The following is a 19,479-nucleotide window of genomic DNA, read 5'->3' as shown; positions in this document are numbered from 1 at the left end:
AAACTGTCCTTCAGAAATGGAGGAGAGATAAAGACATTTCCAGACAAATAAAAGCTAAGGGAGTTCATCACCACTTAACCTGTCTTACAAGAAATGCTAAAGGGAGTTCTACAAGTTGAAATGAAGGGACACTAAGTAACGACATGAAAACATATAAAACTCACTGGTAAAGATAAATATATAATTAAATTCAGAATACCCTAATAATGTGATAGTGGTCTGTAAATCACTTTTATCTCTAGTATGAAAGTTAAAAAAAATTATATTAAAAATAACTATAGCTACATAATTTGGTAAAGAATGCACAATTTAAAAAGATGTAAAGTGTGACATCAATAGCATAAAATGTGGGGGGAAGAGAAGGAGAAGTGTTGAGTTCTTTTTTATGAGGTTGAAAGTAAGTTATCAGCTTAAAATAGGCTGTTATATCTACAGGATGTTTTATGTAAGCCTCATGGTAACCACAAAGAAAAAACCTTTAGTAGTTACACAAAAGATAAAGAGAAAGGAATTAAAGCATATCACTACAAAAAATAAATCATAAAGGAAGATAGTAAGTTAGGAAAAAAGGAAACAAAAATATAGTCAGAAAACAATGAACAAAATAGCAATAGTAAGTCCTTACCTACCAAGAATTATTTTAAACATAAAGAGACTACATTCTCTAATCAAAAGACATAAAGTGGCTGAATGGATAAAAAGGCAAGATCCAACAATGTGCTGCATATGAGAGACTCACTTTTGCTTTAAGGACACAGGTAGGTAGAAAGTGAAGGGATGGACAAAGATCTTCCATGCAAATGATAACCAGAAGAGAGCAGGAGTGGCTATACTTATATCAGATAAAAAGACTTTCAGTCAAAATCGGTCACAAGAGACAAAATGGTCACTCTCCAGTGATAAAGGGGTCGATTCATCAAGAAGATATGATAATTGTAAATATATATGCACCCAACATTGGAGCACCTAAATATTTAAAGTAGATATTAACGGAACTGAAGGAAGAAATAGACAGCAATACAATAATAGTAGAGGACTTCAATACCCCACTTTCAACTTTGAATAGATCATCCAGACAGAAAATTAATAAGGAAACAGCAGACCTGAATAACACCATAGACCAAATGAACCTAAGAGACATATACAGAACATTCTATCCAACAGCAATAAAATACACATTCTTTTTATGTGCACATAGAAAATTCTCCAGGATAGATCATATGGTGGGCCACACATCAAGCCTTAACAAATTTAAGAAGATTGAAATCATATCTAGTATCTTTTCTAGCCACAATGTTATAAAACTAGAAATCAATAACAGGAGGAAAACTGAAAAATTCACAAAATACATGGAAATTAAACAACATACTCCTGAACAACCAATGGTCCAAAGAAGAAACCAAAAAGGAAATTAGAAAGTGTCTTGAGACAAACAAAAATGGAAACACAACATACCAAAACATATGGGATGCAGCAAAAGTAGTTCTAAGAGAGAAGTTTATAGCGATAAATGACTACGTTAAGAAAAAAGAAAGATCTCAAATGAACAACCTAACTTTTACACCTCAAGGCATTAGAAAAGAAGAACAAACTAAACCCAAAGTTAGCAGAAGGAAGGAAACAATAAAGATTAGAGCAGAAATAAATGAAATAGAGACTAGAATGATAGAAGAAAAACTGATGAAACTAACAGTTGATTTTTTGAAAAGATAACAAAACTGACAAAACTTTAGCTAGACTAACCAAAAAACAGAGAGAGGACTCAAATAAACAAAATTAGAAATGAAAAAGAAGACATTACAACTGATACCACAGAAATACAAAGGATCATAAGAGGCTACTATGAACAATTATGCCAAGAAATTGGATAACCTAGAAGAAATGGATAAATTCCTAGAAACAAACAACCTATCAAGACTGAATTAGGAAGAAATAGAAAATCTGAACAGACCAGTAATGGCTAAGGAGGTTGATGCAATAATCAAAAACCTCCCAATGAAGAAAAGCCCAGGACAAGACAGCTTCAATGGTGAATTCTATCAAACATTTAAAGAAGAATTAATGCCAGTCCTTCTCACACTCTTCCAAGAAAGTTGAAGAGAAGGGAACACTCCCAAATTCATTTTATGAATTATGAGGCCAGCATTACCCTGATACTAAAGCCAGAATAAGGATACTACAAGAACAGAAAACTACAAGTGAATATTCCTGATGAATATAAATGCAAAAATTATCAACAAAATATTAACAAACCAAATTCAACAGCACATTAAAAAGATCATACATTATGATCAAGTGGGATTTATCCCTGGGATGCAAGGATGGGTCAATATACACAAATCAATAAGCATGATACACCATGTTAATAGAATAAAGGATAAAAATCATGATCCAATCAATAGATACAGAAAAAGTGTTTGACAAAATTCAAAAACCTATCATGATAAAAGCTCTTAAATTGGGTGTAGAAGGAACATACCTCAGTGGTCATATATGATAAACCCATAGCTAACGTCATACTCAACAGTGAACAGCTGAAAGCTGTTCTTCTAAAATCAGGAACAAGTCAAATATGCCCACTCTCACCACTCCTATTCAACACAGTACTGGAAGTCCCAGACAGAACAATTAGGCAAGAAAAAGAAATAAAATGTATCCAAGTCAGAAAGGAAGAAGTAATATTGTCTCTGTTTGCAGATGACATGATCTTATATATAGAAAATCCTAAGGACTCCTCTGAAAAATTGTTAGAACTAATACATGAATTCGGTAAAGTTGTGGGATACAAGACCAATGTACAGAAATCAGTTGCATTTCTGTACACTAACAACAAGATGTCTGAAAGAGAAATTAAGAAAATGGTATCATTTACAATAGCATGAAAAACAATAAAATACTTAGGAATAAATTTAACCAAGAAGATGAAATATCTGTACTCTGAGAACTATAAGACATTGATGAAAGAAATTGAAGAGGACACAAATAAATGGAAAGATATCTTGTGTGTGTGGATTGGAGGAATTAAAATTGTTAAAATTTTTATACTAGCCAAAGCCATCTATAGATTTAACGTGATCTCTATCAAAATTCCAATGACATTTTTCACAAAAATAGAAAAAACTATTCTAAAATTCGTATGAAACCACAAAAGACCTTAAACAGCCAAAGCAATCCTGAGACAGAAAAACAAAGCTGGAGGCATCACACTTCCTGATTTCAAACTATACTACAAAGCTATAGTAATCAAAACAGCATGATACTGGCATATAAACAGACACATAGACCAATGTAATAGAATAGAGAACTCAGAAATAGAACCATGCATATACGGTCAACTAATATTTGACAAGGGAGTCAAGAATACTCAATGGGGAAAAGATAGTTTTTGCAATGTATGAAATGGGAGAAAATATTTGCAAACCATATATCAGATAAGGAGTTAATATCCAAAATATATAAGGAACTCTTATATAAACAACTTAATAGTGGGAAAAAAACCTCCAAATTATTTGATTAAAAAATGGGCAAAGAACCTGAATAGACATTTTTTCAAAGAAGATATACAAATGGCCAACAGGTACATGAAAGGTGTTCACAACATCGCTAATCATCAGGGAAATGCAAATCAAAGCCACAATGAGATATCACTTCACACCTGTTAGAATGACTATTTTCAAAAAGACAAGAGAACGGGTGTTGGTGAGGATGTAGAGAAAAGAGAACCCTTGTCCACTGTTGGTGGGAATGTAAATTGGTGCAGCCACTATCGGAAATAGTATGGAGCTTCCTCAAAAAGTTAAAAATAGAACTATCATATGACCCAGCAATCCCACTTCTAGGTATATATCCAAAGGAAATGAATTCACTATCTTGAAGAGATATCTATACCCCCATGTTTATTGTAGCATTATTCACAATAGCCAAAACATGGAAAAGATCTAAGTGTTCATCAACAGATGAATGGATAAAAAAATGTGATGTATAATATATATACTATATAATTAAATGTAAAATGTGATATATATATTTATGGAATATATATATATTCCATTAAAAGGAAGGAAATCTTGCCATTTGTGACAACATGGATGGACCTTGAGGGCTAAGTGAAATAAGTCAGATAGAGAAAGACAAATACTTTATGATCTCACTTGTATGTGGAATCCGAAATAAAGCCAAACTCATAGAAACAGAAAGTAGAATGGTGGTTGCTAGGGGATAGGGGATATGGAAAATGAGGAGATGTTGGTCAAAGGGTACAAACTTCCAGTTATAAGGTGAATAAGTTCTGGGGATCTAGTGTACAGCATGGTGACTATAGTTAACAATACTGTATTATATGCTTAAAAGTTGCTGAGAGTAAATCTTAAGCATTTTCATCACACACAAAAATTGTAATTATGTGAGCTGTTGGATGTGTTAATTAACCTTATTGTGGTAATCATTTTGCAATATGTACATATTGAATCATCACATACATTGGCATTCAAATCATCATGTATACCTTAAGCATACACAATGCTGTATGTCAATTATACCTGAATAAAGCTGGGGGAAAAAAGAAAAACATGGAAAAAAGCAATATGGAGACTTTCTCTTTATGGTCAAGATCAATTTTTCTCCCACCTATTTGTCTGTAGTTTGGTCAAGAAGTGGTACCCACAAAAGATGCTTGTTCTCCTTTCTTGGACCTGAAGTTCCTGGAGGGTGGAGGGTCAACAAGTGTGGACTCACTTGTTTTCCAGAGCACCCAGGAAAGTGTCAAACAAAGTGAGATGCTCACTAAGGACATTTTTTTTTCTTAAACTATAATGTACATAAAACTGTCAGGCCAATATATTACTTTGCCTCCTTATAAATTTGTCTAAATCTCTTTCCTTTTAAATTTTCATGTCATTTTGCACATTATGGTAGAAGCAGAGAAAAATCATATTTTCTCAGCTGTTTGTTTTACATTGTGTTAAAGAAATGAAATAAAACTCTCACCATATAGACTTCAACTTAATTAAAGGGTTATTTCAAATGCTGTTGTTTAAAAAACTGAATCAGCTGAATGTTAATGAAATATACTGGATTGTTCATTTTCAGGTATAGGAAGTAACATTTCTTCTTGAGGAAACTCATTCAAAGGACCTTGATTATCCAAATCAGTGTTTGAACCATACAGAACTATTAACAATGATAGGATCAGGGCAAAGGGCACAGTGAGTAGAAGCTATGACAAGCAGAATTTGTCTGAGATTCATTTGTATTTGGCTGCAGATGACTAAATAAGACCACAAATAGCTGTGTCATGTGAGGTATGATTGTGAGGCATTAATTGAAAAATTATAAATGGATGATTTCTTGAGCCTGTTGGAGAAGGACCAATTGTTTCTGAGTTTCACGTCAATTGTAACTATTGCTAACAAAGAAAGATAGGAAAAATTAAAATAAAAAGCTTAGGGGACAGTCAGCTTTCAAGCATCTGAATCATTCTTGGATGACAGCCAGGTGCTCGTGTACTTGGAGGATGAAGTCTTATCCAAGACTTACCCACGGAGGGCAAGAAGTGAAAGGCTCGGAAATGATGACCTTTCCGGGAAACTGCTCTTCGCTTCCTTCCGCACCACAGCTAGACTTGGTTAGTGGTAAGTGAAAAACTCAAATGGCTGGAGGGTTTTTGCCTTCAACTTAGGCTTTAGCACGCTTTTGACAGAGGGGAGAGTATGGATTGGCTTCTTATAGTGTGCAGCATTTGGCCTTTATACTCCTGTGATTTAGAGGAGCCCCTAAATTAAAAAAAGAAAATCTTTTTTTCTGTCTTTGAAAGGAAGATCTAGCAAAGCGTCTGGTAATATTCAATCTATAACTAATTTCCTAAGGTTGATGAAGGACCTGCTAGGTTCTTTTTAGAGGCTTTTAAGTCATTAGCTCTTACTCAGCAATTTCTATTGTTATTTTTTTCATTAAGCAAGAGAATAAATAATTTATTAAGAAAAAGACAAAAATTCAATGATGGTGAATGTATGCTAAGCTGGTCTATGCCCCGTGCTTTTATTGTCTACCAGCATAAACAGAACAAAAATATTTAGGGGTTTGTACTATCCACTTTTCACTAGAAAATATGTATTTTATTTTTCTTTGGAAGTCTATGATATATAACTTTTATTTGTCCTAGGAATTGGTTTTTAAAACATTAATTCATGTCAGAACGAGTCATACTTTATCAGACACTCACCTTCAATCTAGATGGCTGGTTGGGCAGAAACGCTTGACAGTATTTAATGAACTTGATGCGTTTTAAGCAAAACCATTGTAAAATATTTGAAATAAATAGATTCCACCTTGCTGAAATTGTTCCTTCAAAAAGCAGACATAGTACCAGAGCTTTAATTATTCTTTCTATAATAAAGAACATTCAGAGGGACAATCTCTGATCATGTCAGACCTTGGGATATTAAGAGCCTTTGCCATCTCCCATTAGTTATTTTTTAATATAACATCAGAATCTTCTAAAGAAAATCATTTGTGCATGTCTGGGAAGTTAGCATGAGTAGGAAATAATGGTGAATAGGAAATAATGCTTTTGAAAATCCTGGTCTTTATGAGAGTTCATCACCCGTAGAATGCCTTCTGTTTATGAAAGAACAGCAGTGTGGGTAGTTATTTGATGTGCTCTCATGTTGCAGCATGAACAGCAAAAACAAATAATAATATTAGTTGAAAGATTTGGCTTAAGTTCATTATTTGGTATTTCAGTCTAATTCTGTTGTCTTCAGAAATAAAAGTTATTCACTCCGGAATATATCTACTTGTAGGACAAATAATGAAAGAACCTTACCTTCAACTTGATCCCTTAATCACCTGTGCCTTTCATCATGCGATCAGATTTAGTTCAGAGGCAGCAGTTCTTTCTTAAAGGGATTATTTGAGTGAAACAAATACAACCTTATTGAACTGAGTTACTGTAAGCATTTTGTATTAAAAAATACGGTATTTTAGAAGATGAGTAGGCACAGTTTTAAGGTTAGCATTTTAACTGAGTGCCCCACCCAGTCTTGTGACATTCTCTACCAAAAACCAAAAACTAATCATTTTCAAAGTCAAATAAGTTTGGGAACTAATGCACCTTATATTCCTATCCCCTATGTGGAGATGCTCAATGTACCTGAGAGTATTAAAGCCCTGTCCTGCAATTAAGAAACTCTTATTCTCTAATCTAGATATTTTTAAGTTTTATGTTTGCACACGAATAGTTAAGAGTCAAGTAGTTCTGAGGTTTAAGACAAACAGCAGTCCCTAGACCCTCTGCTTTTCCCTTCCTCATTCTCCAGAGACGACCACTTTCCATCTTTTAGCTGATTCTTTTGGTAACTACCTCTACCTTGAAATAGTAGAATGGTATGTCTACTTCCTGAGTGTTTTTCCTCTTGTCTTTATCTATTGACTTCTTACTGTGAAAGATGAGAACTACTTTAGCTTGTTCCCCCACCCCATCTCTCTCTCACAGCTGTGCACACACACAAAATCCCCACTCACCCCCATTCTTCCTGTAAAGTTGTTGTGATTTGGATTATATCAATCTTTAGTGTTTATATTATTAATAATATATAAATGCAAATTTTAGCTAAACCACATAGAATAATATGATTCCTGTTCTATTTTGGCACAACTTTTTATTTTTTTCTGGAGTTTATAATTATTATTTGCTTAGTTTTCTATGTGTCTATCTCTAATTCAACCCCAAATTCTCCACCAATTGAGTAAATCTCTTCTAGGTGTGTTCATTCACATCAGGCTTTCTCTCAATGTCATCTGTTTGAAGCCATCTTTCTGAGAGCCTTCTGACCTGTTTCAATCTGGACTGGACGTCTTCCTCACCTGGTCCACAACTACCATCCTGAGATTCCACTTCCCCATCACCCTGGGGTGCTAGGTCTCCTGTTTTCTGCATCCCATGACTTCCCCTTTCTTGGTTTACTCTTTTTGTTTTGTTTTTTGTTTTTTTAGTAGAGTATCTAGAGAGACTCTGGTATCTCTTGAGAAAAGTGTATGGAAGGTTATTATTTTTTGTGAACTTAAATGTCTGAAAATATCCTTGTTCTATCCTTACATTTGATTGTTTAACAATCTGTATTACTCTTGGTATACTCTTCTATCCTACAATTCTTTTTACTTCTTAAGGAAAACAATTGTCTTTTCGCTTCCAATGTTGCTCGTATGGAAACACACTTCTGTGTGTCTCCTCTCCTCTCAATATTCTACTTCCCTTTTGGTACATCTGATAACCAGATATGTGGTTTTTCCCACACCAAGCAATTCTGTGGTACTAGCTGGGTGTCCTATAATTTAACTCAATTCTGACACTATTTATCTGAAGATTATGTCAGATCCCATAGGTTAAGGGTTCAGTCCCACAAGACTGTCCCCCTGCCAAACTTCCGATGCCAATTGTAAGTCCAAGTTGTGACCTGTGCATCTAACCTACTGGCTGTAAATTGACACTCTCCTCAGGTTCAGTTAGTTTGCTAGAGCCACTCATAGAATTCAGGAAAGCAGTTTGCTTACTAGACTACCGGTTTATTACAAGGGATACTAAAGGATATGAACAAATAGCCAGATGAAGAGATACATAGGGTGAGTCTGGAAGGGTCCCCAGTACAGGAGCTTCTGTCCCTGTGGAGTTTGGGGTACACCACCTTCCCAGCATGTGGATGCATTCTTGTTCCCCAATTCAGAGGCTCTCCAAACCCCATCCTTCTGGGTTTTTATGGAGGCTTCATTACATAGGCATGATTGATGAAATCATTGGCCATTGGTGATTGAGTCAACCTCTAGCCCCTCCCTCTTCCCCAAAGGTTAGGGGGTGGGACTGAAAGTTCCAGCCCTTTTAATCGTGGTTGGTTCCCCTGGCAACCAGCCTCCATCCTAGCGGCTTTCCAAAAGTCACCTCATTAACATAAACTCAGGTGTGGTTGAAAGGGGCTTATTACAAATAACAAGACACTCCTTTTACCTTTAGGGCTCTGGAGCTATTGCAGGAACCGAGGACAAAAGACCAAATACTATAACAAAAGATTTTCCCATTGCTCTTGTGCTTAGAAAATTCCAAGAGTTTTAGGAGCTTTGTGTCAGTAATGGGGACAAAGACCAAATATATACTCCTTATTATAAATCACAATATCATAGTTGCTGTTGAGAAATCCAAAACAATCTAATTTATGATTCTTTGTATATGCCTCTACCTCCAACCCAAAGCTCATTTTCCCTAATAGTCTGAGATTTCAAACAAAGTGCCTTCATGTGTCTATTTTCATATACTAGGTGGATCTTTTTAATCTAGAAACTCATGTTCTTCATTTTCTTAAAAGATTTTGTTGATGATTTTCTCCTTTCTCTTTCCTTTTGCCTTCAGGAACTCCTATTCTCCAGATGTTGGACCTCCTGGATCGGTTGCTAATTATCTTACCTTTTTTCTCCAATTTCTGTTTATGGATCTTTTTGCTTTACTTTCTGTGAGATTTCCTCAATTTTATTTTCAGCCACTGTATTGAGATTTCCCTTTCTGTTATCACATTTTCATTTTTCCGAAGTTTTTTTTTGTTCTATAAATATTTCTTTTTAAAAATAGCATTTGTTGCTGTTTCATGGATACAATGTCGTATATCTGATAATCTTTCTTTTTCACCAATGTCCTCTTCTCTTGCATAATTTGTTTCCTCCAGGTTGAGGTTTTTGTTTGTGTGCTTTGGGCCTGTTATCCATATTAAAACTTTGCCTAAATCTCTGCTAACACTTGACTGCCTGATCATGTTTAGGAGTGGGAGACTAGAAAGCTGATTGAAGGCTCTGAAGGTGTGGGTGGCTTATTGACTGTAAACGTCACTGTAGGGTGATCTGGATGTGCCAATTTTAGTACTTGTCTTCTTGGACTGATCAGAACTCTAGAGAGGGGATCTCTAGTCTCTTGACTGAAGGGTAAAGGCCTTGGGGAGCCAAGTTGGGGAAGAGGCCTGGGGATCTCAACACTCAGAATGCCTATATTAACTGAATGCCCCTATTTTCAAGGTACTTCTATCCTCAACTGAGCCCAGTGTCCCTAAGTCCAGAGACTCTTTGATTGATCCTTTCTGGAGAATAAACCTCCAGTCTTCTGCCAGAATTGGGAGTGGGAGCAACCACCCAGTAATACAGAGTAAGGAAAGACCTGGAGTTCTAACTGCCTTCTATACATTTTTCAATCAAAGTTAATCTTCTTGATTTATCATTGTCCCTTTACCCAGAGTTAGGCCTAACAAGGTTAAGGGCACAGTCCTCAAGACTTCTGACACCAGTTGCAAGTTTAGGGGTCCTCAGGACTATCCTCACTTCAGAACAGCTGATTGTAAGTTCAAGGGTCCTCACAGATTCCTTCAGATTTGATAATTAGATAGAACAACTCACAGAACTCAGGAAAGTTTTATACTTATGATTATAGTTTTATTATAGCAAAAGGATACAAATCAGAACAAGCCAAAAGAAGAAACACATAGGGTAGAATCTGGGATTTAGAAAGTTCCAAACATAAAGCTTCCATGTTCTCAGGGATGCATTACCCTCTTGTTGTTGATGTGTGACAGTGATCATGAAGTATTGCCAACTCGGGAAGTTCACTTGAGCTTTAGTGTCCTTAGTTTTTATTGGGGCTTCATTACTTAGGCATGATTGATTGAACGATTGCCCATGCGATTGCCCAAAGCCCCGATCCTCTAATCACATGGTTGGTCTTTCTTTCTGGCTAGCCCCCATCCAGAGTCACCTTGTTAGCATAAACTCTCGGGTGTGGTCTGAGGGGCCCACCATAAATAACAAAAATACTCCTATCCCTGGGGAAATTCCAAAGGTTTAAAGGTTACCTCCTAGGAATTGGGACAAAGACTAGACTTCTTTTTGGCTAAAGTTAATTCTTCACTACACACTTTGCCATCTCCACTTCCAGAGGTACCTGGTTCCATCAATTTCAAAGCACTTAAAGGTTTCTGAAGCAAAATCAGGTTGGTTCTTTGCTCTCTGCACTGCTGGCTTAAGATTTAGCTTTCTTGAGTCAGCTAAGGCATTTATCACTTATTCATCCAATCTCCAGCTTCTAAAAATATTATTTCTCCTCCCATTCTTGAGTGTTTATACTTAAAAAAAAAACCCAAACCAAAAAACCCTCTGCAAACCCAAAAAACCCTAGTGTTAGCAGGGTTTCTGGAGGGAGAAAAATTAGATACATATATTCAGTCAGCTATCTCTACCCAGAAATTGCCCAGCACTCTCTCAATTTATTTGTGAGTAGCAACTTTTTGTAGAATACCTATTAACACCTGGTAAATGAACACTGATTAGCAAACACTTCTATATTACTGCATTAATACAAATAACTAACTGATTTAGTCTTTAGAATCTTTAAAGATGACTCTTCCATTAGGGTTCATTTCCTTTCTACCTTACAAGCTAAGGTTACAAAAGATAAATAGCCTCTTAGCACTTATTGACTGGGGATGAGAATATGAGGATAGAGGAGGATTTTTTAACTTCAATGTTATCTATTTTTACAATGGTTGAATTAATATATATTACTTTTTAATTAATTTAAAAAATAATTTTAGAACAAGAAAAAAAGATAAAAACATTGCATAAAATGATCCTTAAAATTTTTCCACTTCAAATCTGTGATGCTAAGACTGTGAGTAGGGTTAATGGAGACCTAAAAATGGAGAATTCTTTTCATATTTAATGGAGTAGGTAGGACAGAGCACAGAACTCCTTTAATCATTCTCATCTACAAGTCAGACTTATAGTCTCCCTTTCTCTCAATTTTTCTTTCTCTCTTTCTCTTTTTTCCTGGGTTAGAAAGAGGTTTTTAAGGTTGCATTTTGTATTGATGAAGTCTGCCTAGACAGAGGATGTTGATCCTCTCATAGTGCTGATAACTCATTTCATTTTCTTGGTAAATAAAAAAGTGCGTGTATTGACTTTTCTGTCCCATTCTAGGACACAACTGTAATCCTATATCTCTTCTTTTACAATCTTTTTAGAGTTCCTGCTCCCTACAAGATTTATTCCAAACTCCATGGCATGGTGTTCACAGCCATCTTACAATATGGCCACAACTTACCTTATAGCCTTATCTGTTTCTGGTCCCCAAGAAGGTCTCAATTCCTCTCAACACTGAATTATTTGCTGATTCTCTCAACTTCTTGATGGTGAGGTGTCTTTGTCCATGTAGTTCCCCCAGCCTGGAGTTCTTTTCCCACCTCCCTTCTATCTCTGCCCATGTGAATCAGACCTGTTTTTACAAGCCCATCTCAAATGTTACCTTCTCCAGTAAAGGATCCCCCTTATCTTTCCTCCATCCAGGACTAATGCCACTCCACTGGGTGTTTGTGGTGCTTTGTTTGCCCACATCCTGCCTGTGCAATAGGTATTAATTGGTGAGTGTGTGTGTGTGTGTGTGTGTGTGTGTGTGTATGTATGTGAAGGGAGAGTGGAGGGAGGGAAATTGTCCCTATTAAATTATAATTTCCTTGAGGGTAAATATGATGAGTCATATATACACGCAACACCTTATATATTGTTGATTTTCAGTAATGTCAGTTGATTTGAAATGAATCTTGTTTCATTTTCTGTGTTAATAGCATTGACAAAAGCAACAACCGTATAAATTATGTATTAGAGTTTTAAAAATCCAGTTCTTCTCAAGACATTTTCTTGAACAATAGAAAGGTAGCTGCCCAATGCTTAAAGGTGATTATTAGCAACTTGGGGTGGGGTCAAGAAACACGAACACTCATCAGCGTTCACTGAGTCCAGGTCTACACACTCACGACCATGGGCACCATTTGCAGCTGACTGGCTGAAGCAGCCAAATGACTCTCTGCTGACAGGAACTGACTGCTGTAGTTGGGGACAGAAAACACAGGAGGGGATGTGTGATGACTAGCTGAGTAAGTCGAGGGGTCCATGCCACAGGAGAAGGATCTGAATAATGTTGGGGGTAGGAGGAGGAGTCAAGGGAGGAAGATGATTGATGAAGTGTGTTGTGGCTGGGAGTTAGCAGTGATTGAGGGGAGACCCAGAGAGGGTGCGTGGTGTCTGTGTGATTAGCAGGATGTAATCAGCCATCTGCCTGGGGCACAGCCATACACAATGGACACAGTAAAGGGGAAAAAGAGAGAGAGGAAACATCAGTGAACGCCAAGAAGATCTTTTAAATTGTAGAAATCTGTCTGGGTCCCCACTATGTACATGCTACCTCCGCCCGCGGCCCCCCCAGCAAGTCCTTCTTCTCACTGCCATCGCTGGCAGGCTGCTCTGCTAGACAGGAGGATTAGAAAGTGAGACTAATCTGGGGTTACCGTGGTGATCTCACTACACCATGTTACTCTAAGTGAGTGCTGGGGGGTGTGGAGCTGGAGGAGAAGAGGGCCAAGGATAGGGAGGAAACTGACAGTGATTATGGAAACTTCCTTAGGGGCATCTTACAAAAGCCACTCTCTCTTTTTCCCCCAAAGTACAGATTTAACTTAAAGCTTGGCAGGAACTCTTTGGCTGTCTTCTTTAAGAACTTAAAGCCATTTAAAGTTTCCCAACTCTTGACCTCATGAGAGGCCAGGGAGGTAGGCAGGCAGCAAGATTTAAAACTAGGTGATAAATTAGAGCCTCATACATCTAGGTAGGCCGCGACATTTAATTAAGCAATTTATTAAACTTGTTTCTGTGTTTTCTTCCCAGAGCCCGATTCTAGAATCCTGGAATTGGATGCAGGGTGCTTCTCCTGAGTTCATGTATTTTTCCTTAACGCAATCGAAGCATGAGAGCTAACCTTAGACAAAAGTCAGAATATTCCAGTGGATCTTTTTCTTTCCTTTCAAATTCAGTGCATCTATGAATAGGCTCTGTGGAGAGTGATTATGGGAATATGAGAGAAAGAAATGAAGAGGGAGAAAAAAGGAAATGTAGTGATGCCTAACATAGTTTTCTCTACCTCGGTTTTGTACCATGTGCTTTGTAGCAAGCAGATCTGTTCATCTGGCTGGAATTATGCTTTAGTCTCTCACTTGTGTAAGGAGTGAGCAGGGCACAGGAAGATGGTGAGTCACATGGGGTCGATTTGCATGATGATAAGACTGCCTCTCAAACTATACCCAGGACGATGCTCTCACTGGGAAAGGATAGTTTCTTCCTGAGAAAAGAGAGAACTTGAACCTGTTTATCTCAGATTGGCTGTGTCAGCTGATTATGTTAACATAGTACAATGATTTATTTGTAAATTTGTTATTTTATCCTTCTTTACGATTGCTCGGTTTTGGGGGTATTCTGAACCATGACTGGATGTGCCCTGTCCACCCAAACACTCTTTTCCCTAGTGATCCTTGTTTAGCAACTGGCTCCTTTTTCTCAGCTCACTTATCACTGCTTGTTTGTAAAAGGCATGCCCATAACTGCACAGGCCTGGAGCGTATACATTGGCTTCCAAATAGGGACAGCGTAGCAGCCCTCTCTTTGTAGGAGATTTAGGCCACTAAAGTCACATGAAGCTGGCGCCCTACAGACTCGCCAGTGTCCTGCTGGCGTGGAGCAGCTCTGACACCGGCCTTTATCTTGTTTGGCCACAAGAGGAGAACCCGAGGAGAGGGGGGAGGGAGAAGGAGGAGCCAAACGCTTAATCCTGAAGGTCCTTTGGGCACAAAAGCGTTTACAGTGAGTATAGTCGGCAGATTCCTAGCTTTTCTATTCTTTTATTTAAGAGAGAAAATTAGAAGAGAAGGGAGAAAAAGGTGGGCAGCTTTGCTGGCCGTGTAGCTGCATGTTTTGCCTCCTGGTTTGGTGGAAGAACACTCCTGCTTTAAATGTGTCTTATTGAAGCCGAATGCCTCCTGCCAACGTCAGGTTTCAAAACTTGCGGACACCCAGGGATTTAGCAGAACCAGTCCTTGTTAGTAAGCTACCCATGGTATGTTTCTTCTGTCTCTACAGGGTGATGCGTAGAATGTGGTAGGAAAAGCCCTCCCATAAATTAAAAAAAAAAAGCTTGAAAATCTTTACTGCTTTCAGCTTTTGCACTTTAAATGTTGAGTCTTCTTTGGATTTGTGGAAAGGAAAAGATTTGATATATGTTATTTTTAACAGCAGCTGGTGGCATTATTGGTCTTATCTCTAATGCTGGAAAGGTGGCCACGGATAAGCATTTGATGGGAGGAGGGGAAGGGGAGGTCATTAGATTCTAAAACGCTGGTTGATCACTCTTGTCCCACAGCTTTGGAACAGAGTTGTGACTGGGTGGGGACCTGTGTTCACTTGGCTCAAGGCTTTTGTTTGCATCGTCACAAGTTGTTGTCTGCTGGCTTTTTTTCCCCCTGTGACTAGAAAGGAATCTTATTGCAAGATGCCTTGTAAAGGAAGAATACAAAACTTATAGTATTTAGAAGAACTTATAGACTTGTGCTGAATTTAATACTATTTGCTTGTATTCAAATGGAGTAATTAATTTGACGGGAAAGTGAGCTGGAATAGTCATGATAAGGGCAGGAAAAATATGCACAAAGATTATTACTATAGTTCTCCTCAGTGTGAAGCGGTCTTCTTTTAAATTATAAATTTAAGTTACCTTTGAAATCAGATGTGATTTTGTGAAATCCGAAATAGAGTTTGGTTATCCATGGGTGGTACATTTAAAGGTTCACCTACTAGAATTAAAATTAAATGTTTATGGTAATTACTTTCCATTAAAATGGGTAGTTAATCAATTTTATGCCACTTCCCAGGCTTCTACGCTGTTATGACACGTGGTATACCGTTCCCAGTGGCAAAGGTGTATATGAGGGAAAGTAAATAGAAATTGAAATAAAACTTGACTAAAGCGCTGCTTTGCTTTATTTCTCTGGATTTTGGAAATTCTCTTGTTTACAGTTGAATCAGTTAAATATGGAAACATCATGTTGAGGTTGAAATTTTATATACGCAGGAAAATTTTGCTCTGGCAAAAGAGCTCCTTGCTCTTTACTCATGTGTGATGCACACCAGCTACATTTTTCTTTAATGTTTTTGTTTTATTCTGTGTGTCCTCTACATATGTAACCGCATCTGTGTTGTCACTGTTAAGTTGCAAACTCTCAGAGGAGAGAATCTCTCATATTCACTCCTCTGGGAAGAATTAGCAACACATAATGTGTAAATAATGATTTACAAAATGCGTTTGTATGGCAATACTTTATTTCTTTCCATGAAGTAGGACAAATCTATCGATGCTGTTCGTGAGCTTTGGTAAAACGGAGGGCCACTGTTTGTTATCTGCACAGCTCTCGGTATAGGCAGGATGCTTCCACTAGCTTTGAAATCTCTGGATAAATAACCCTAGGTAATCACAGATTCTTAGGGTCAGACGGGATCTTACTGCTCATTTAGACCAATTTTTTCATTTTACAGATGAGAAAACTGAGACCAAGAAATGTGAAGCATCTTGCCCCAAATCAGACAAAACTGCCCTCTGCCTGCCTGGTGCACAGCTTGATGGCGTATATGGAAATGTTGCATGTTAGGACATAAATTGCACTGAGCCAACTCTTTGGTATATTCTTTAGTTTACAGTAGGAGATGTATTCAAGAAAAGGCCCAGCCTTGATTTAGGAGTTTCAGAGGAAACACAGTGACCCAGCATTGTTTTTCTGTTGTGCAGGGCAAGATCTTAGGCAGGGGTCTGGGGGTGAGTGGGTGTGTAGGTGTAGCTGAAACAGTTCATTGTACACTGCCCTGGTGTTACCACACAAAATTGGGGTTCTCTGCTGATGCACGTACACAAGCCAATTAACTACGGCATCAGCCTTTGCGGGGAAAAATCAGCTTTTGTTCCATGAGATCGATCTGCAGGGAGACAGGGTGCATGTGCCCTCAGATCTGTCTCCTCGATTCAGGATTTGGGGCGAAATTTAAGAGATTAGGGAGAACAGGCTGGCACGTGGAAACGCTGGTGGGACAGGTTTTGATTGCTGGGCTTCAAGCATTTATGGTAAGGTTTTAAACATTTATGATGAGGTTCTAAATTTTTATGATAGGGTTCTAAACATTTTTGATGAGGTGGGGAAGGAATGTTAACACCAGATCTTCCTGAATGAGGGACCCCTCGCTTCTGATAAGAGTCCGACTTTCCAGTTCCTAGATCATGTCCCGGTCCTTGGGTTCCATGGGGAGGAGGATCTTCAGTTCTGAGGTTGTTTCAGGTCACGATTTCCTCTTTTTCGCATGCTCTGGCTATGTGACTTTGCAGTTTTTCTGAAAGACAATTCTTAATCACTCTGTTGATAAGAGATGGGGTCAGTTGAACTGGTCCTAGAGGGCCTGCGGTTACACTGGCATTTAGTTTTCTGGTTTGGATGAGTCTGGTTTCTTAGAAGAGGGTACCGCTGTGACACCAGTGTCTTCTTCATTTATCACCAGTTCTATGACTTTGCACTAAAGACTTTCATTAACCTTTCTGTATCAGATTTCCTCTCTGGGATTGTGGTTCTAAACAGATCCCCCAGAGGGCAGTGAATTGATTAAAAATCTAAAAGTGCTCTGGGAAATCAGAATCAGAGCCTGTCTGAGGCTAGGGTATGGCTCACGAGGAAGTAGGGTGGTAGCTCACTCTTCCAGGGTTTTATCCCTCCCAGTGAAATTTTGATATCTTCTAATTCGTTTTTAAAAATAGCCAGGTCTACTGTTATTGTTATTTTAAAAACTGTATGCTAGGGTGGTTAAAAATGTGGGGCGTGGGTTTCTCTCTCTTGCAATCAGACAGAGAAAGCTATTGAATTGAAACCTAAAACCATTCTCTAAGGCAGGTACCAAAGTGATAACCCTACGTTCTGGCATAATATTTTGCTTTTTGAAAATAACTTCTTTCAAAAATTCATCTATAAACCTCCTTATTGTTTCATTTAAAAGTTAAATGCTCAAGAAATTGGGGAGAGGCAGTACACTGAAGGATCGGAAGGCCTCTGAAATGATACATCGTAGGAGTAACTTGTTCTTAAGGCTTTTGCCAATTCGAGTCTTTTTATGCCCTTTGCCCATTCCTGTCTGGAAAGTTACATGTTCCTAGTCAAATTGGGAGATTTCTTGATAGGTAAAATAGTTTTTCTTTTGTTACTAAGTGTATATTAAGAATCTAAAGAAATACAGGCTACTTTCTGACAATCACATTTAATTTCATATTTTGATCAGCTACGTTTCATCTCTAGGGGAATGGAGCTATAAACTAACTTGAATGCGTAGAACCAAAAAAAAGACTTACAAAAGAAAAAGAAACCCATTGCCTTGAGTAGAAGAAGCTTCTCCTGAAACTAAAAATAAGGTATATTTAAAATGTTAAAACTACAAGCTCCTAAAAGTTGTTATTTTATATTAGACTGGTTCCAGAAGAAAGATAAATTGTATAAATCATTAATAAACTAATCAATTTTATTTTAAAAAGAAACCTTACTTTATTATGACTTACACTTATTATTCTTAACATATTTGATTAACTTTTTAATGTGTTTAAGGGCAATCTATTACTCTAGAAATTCCAGAAGCCTCTAAAAATTTTAACGTAACCAAATATGAATGTAATTTAGGTTGAGAGTTAATTAGATAGATTCTATACAATCTATGATTTATACTTTTAAGGAGAGTAAAGGTTTGAAATTAGTACCTGATATCTATTTATTTAACACATTATAGAAAGGAGAACCTCTCCTGAATTCAGCACAGTTTTTGCTAATTAGGACGTGTTCCCTCTCTAATTATCCCAAGTATTGACAGTGGTTATAATAGTCAAAGTGATGTTTGGTTGCTTGTCATAGAAAAGCCCCAAATAATAGTGGCTTCGACAAGATAGAAGTTTGTTTTTCTCTCTGTAAAAGAAGTCCTGGGCAGCAGTGCAGGACGGGTACAGTGGGTCCTCATTTTCACATGGAACCCATCTTCCTGCCATCCTGCACTGCCATCCTCTACCCAGCACACTCAAAAGCATCTCCTGGTCTGAGACGGCAACTGAAACTCTAGCCATCAAGTCCTCATTTTGGCCAGAAGAAGGGGGAAATGCAGAAAGGCAGAAACGGGGCCCTTCCTAATTGAGTCAGCCCTCTTTAAGCAGCTCTGCCAGACTGTCTACACAGCAGTTCCACTTACATCCCATTGGTCAGAACTTAGCCACATGGCTACACCTAGCTGCGATGGAGATAGGGAATGTAATTTTAAATTCTTGGCAGGAATATGCACAGCTGAATATCAGGATTTTGTTGCTAGGGCCTGAGGAGAGAATGGATGTTGCAGTAGGCAACACCACGTGGTTTTGTGTTCCTGTCATATGCTGGGTCTTGGGGCTACTATGTAGAAACTCAAAACACCTCTTTCTGTTTTTGCTCTGAACTAGGGTTTCTTAATTTAGAAATCTGGCTTAATTTAGAAATCCTGTTTCTTCTGCAAAGTATCATTTCTTTATTTGGTAAT

General features: G+C 37.7%; 1 protein-coding gene across 3 annotated transcripts in view; it reads left to right on the top strand.

The window, feature by feature from the left end:
* AKAP6 (A-kinase anchoring protein 6) overlaps nt 1–19,479 on the top strand; it is a 467,551-nt gene that overhangs the window by 117,754 nt on the left and 330,318 nt on the right. The window contains exon 3 of one of the 3 annotated variants that reach the window (XM_087422751.1): nt 18,228–18,340. The exons of 1 other annotated variant lie outside the window; for it this stretch is intronic. The gene's annotated coding sequence lies outside the window, so the exon portion shown is untranslated. Of the gene's footprint in view, nt 1–14,656; nt 14,963–18,227; nt 18,341–19,479 lie in introns of those variants that run through there. One more of the 3 variants, XM_014780419.2, reaches the window with a different exon arrangement.

This window comes from Ceratotherium simum, chromosome 3 (genome assembly GCF_057802395.1).
Source record: "Ceratotherium simum simum isolate JZ-2026a chromosome 3, ASM5780239v1, whole genome shotgun sequence".
Lineage (NCBI taxonomy): Eukaryota > Metazoa > Chordata > Mammalia > Perissodactyla > Rhinocerotidae > Ceratotherium > Ceratotherium simum.
This window is presented reverse-complemented; position numbering and strand designations above follow the sequence as displayed.